The following is a 3,245-nucleotide window of genomic DNA, read 5'->3' on the forward strand; positions in this document are numbered from 1 at the left end:
AGTATGTATATACACAGCATCCTAGGCAATGGAATAAAGCTTTTTTGATTTAAAGCTCTGGAAGGAACACAATTGACAAATCAGAGGCAAGGAAGCTTTGAGAGGAGGCAAGTCAATGGTTATATGGGAATCAGCACAGTGTATGCAGATCTCTGAGGCTTATATTAATAACCTTCAAAGCTTGTCCAAGCAGAAGTATACTCAAAATCCAGTTAGATAGGATGACAACAAGAGAGCTAAACCAGCCTCCCTCCTTGGTATCACAAAGTCTAGCAATCGGGGCTGGAACTGAAATGGCTGTGATGAGAAGGATAAAAATGCATCAGCTGAAAACATGGCTTCCTGTCATTGAGTCTAGTGAAGGCATGAACTAGCAGTGTTGAATTCCTAGCCTGCTTCCAGCAGAAGTCAAAGCTGTGCACGTGCTAAGACTATTACATGGAGTTTAACCACACAGGTAATGGCAGGTTGATTACATTGCACACTTTCTATCCAATAATTCATCAGTGCTAGAACTGATAAGATCTTGATCAGATGTTTGTCAGAATTAATATCTACCTGGATATCAGCACCACTGTATGTTTCCTTGTAAATTACTGATTTTTTTAGAATTGGATTCTGCACATCTCTTTCCCAGACCATGTGACCATTTTATAGTAACAAAGACATGAAAAAAAATGCACTTTACTATTGGATCCATTGCTCCTACTAGATAGCATGTCATCCAGAGCTGCAAGCTCACTACAACGATGGAATAAAGATCAGAAGATACATTGCCTGCTCCAGGATAGGTGCCTGCATAATTGAAGCAATACCAGTGATGTGATGATAAAAGTTGAACAATTGGCTTTCCAATGAATGAATGACTTAAATAAATAAATAAGTAAATAAACAGGCATTGATTTGTACATTCACCAATTTGCATGTGTGAGTATTCCCACCATGGCTGATTTCAAGCCACTGAAATAATGTCTCTGAAACTCAGCGGTTGGGGAAAAGATTTTGCGAACTGAGCAGAGATGTACAAGTTTCCTTTTCATAATTCTGTATACTCTGGCTCCAGATAAACCCCAAGCCCTGCCCTCTGTCGTGTGGTACATGCACTAATCAGTCTGATATATGTCCCTGCTTCAGCAATAGCTGGAATACACAAGTCCAAAAATCAGGAGTTTGAAGTAGGATTGGACAGTCTCACCAGCACCCTCAGTGTTTCATTTTTAGAATGTGTGCTGTTGATCCCTATGATCTTAGAATGAACTGAATTTGAAAACCTGGTTCCCATAGAGAAAATATTCCCAAGAAGTTACATAGGAAGGATTCAACTGAATTTGTAGGTAAGAACACCATTTGGTGATTTTTTTTTTTAACAGAGAGGAAGGGAGAGGGATAGAAAGTTAGAGACATCAATGAGAGAGAAACATCAATCATCTGCCTCCTGCACACCCCCTACTGGGGATGTGCCCGCAACCAAGGTACATGCCCTTGACTGGAATCGAACCTGGGACCCTTCAGTCCACAGGCCAATGCTCTATCCACTGAGCCAAACCGCTCAGGGCACATTTGGTGATTTTAATCTCGTCATGTCAATACAGTGACAGGAGCACAGAAGGATGATCCCTGAGGAAATCCAGAACTCCTGAGCTTCACAATGCATCTCTTGTTGCTTCAGGTCCCTGGAATAATAAGCAATCAGTTGCAATAACCACAGGCTGACAAAGAGCAAAGCAACTGAGGACTTGCAATAGTTGATGAAGTAATGATGCAGATCTGGGGTGAGGTAGGTGGGGGCTGCTGGAGGAGTGAAAGGACGACTACCAACTATGGCTTCAAGCCACTTACAGCTACAGTAAGAGCTTCTTCCATTAATCCTGCTCTATTAATTATTTTAATTATTTCGTGGTGTATACAGCCAGTTATCACTTTAAAGGCTCTGTGAAGACTGGACTTAATGGAGGACAAAGATGGATTCAAGTGGTATAAGGGATACACTCTGTTGGACACATCTCTGCCCTATTTATATCTTCTTAGCCCACGTTTTATTCTTGCAATTGCTACCACAACCAGCCAAAGATGTACATTTTACATTACATTCTTTTGGAATAAAGGAATGTTATTTATTTACTAAATATCTGTGTATTTTTATCTGGAAAAAACATCAACATGATGAGTTGGGAAAAAGTAAAACTTCCTCTACATCATCTCACCTGCATAATCTTCCTTAATAAGTTCTTTCCACCGTGTCTCAGCTCTGTTCAAAGTTCCTTGGATGAACAGGCAGATAATTCAAAAATTAAAATATCAAAATTGATTTTTGGAAAGCTCTTTCTATAAAGATTTCTTTTTGTTACTGTTGATTACCTTATGATGAATGTACAATTTATTTGTTAATTGTTATCATCACCACCAATTATCATGGATCCTCTTTCCCACTTTCCTAAATGCAAGTTGTTTTAAGCTATGTGTTTTAAAAATGAGAAATTAAAGAATGTGAGTCATTTCTTCAGAACACTTAATTTATTTGGAGAAACACACCCAATTCCCATAACCTTAACAAATTTTATAACTACTTAATTTTCAAGTTAATGTTTCAATGCAGAAAAAATTGTAGAGAAATTAAAAGTATAAACTGACTAAAGATGATGAATCAAATTAACAGAGATCAGCCCAAATAAATGAGTTCAGCTGTAGATGGAACAGGATGAGACTAAATTAGAGGGTATAGTTTTGAGAGCCTAGAATATTAGAATGGTCAGGTTAGGTGGCTCTATATTGCTGGGGTCCAATCCCAGCAGGTCCAGAGGTCCCCAAAGGTGTGGACGGAGTCGGCGAAGAAGGAATGACACAGAGGCAGCATTCAGTTGATCAGCATGGTTGGGTTCTCTTGCCTGGTTCTATTGCCAGGTTCTGTAGGTTCTCCAGCCAGGTTCAGTCACCAGGTTCTGTAAACAACAGAGACAGAACCTAGATACAGAACCTACACAGAACCTAGAGACAGAAGAACTTCGCTGGAGAGAACATGGCAAAAGATCCTGGACAGAAACTGGCCACAGAACCTAGAGACAGAACCTAGCGAGAGAACCTGGCTGAAGAACCTAGAGACAGAACCTGGCTACAGAACCTGGATAGAACATGGCAAGAGAACCTGACCAAAACCTGGTGACCAAACCTGGCTGGAGAACCTGGACAGGACCTGGCTACAGAACTTGGTTGGAGAACCTAACCAGAACCTGGCTGAAGAACCTGGC

The sequence above is a fragment of the Myotis daubentonii genome, chromosome 1, assembly GCF_963259705.1.
Source record: "Myotis daubentonii chromosome 1, mMyoDau2.1, whole genome shotgun sequence".
NCBI lineage: Eukaryota > Metazoa > Chordata > Mammalia > Chiroptera > Vespertilionidae > Myotis > Myotis daubentonii.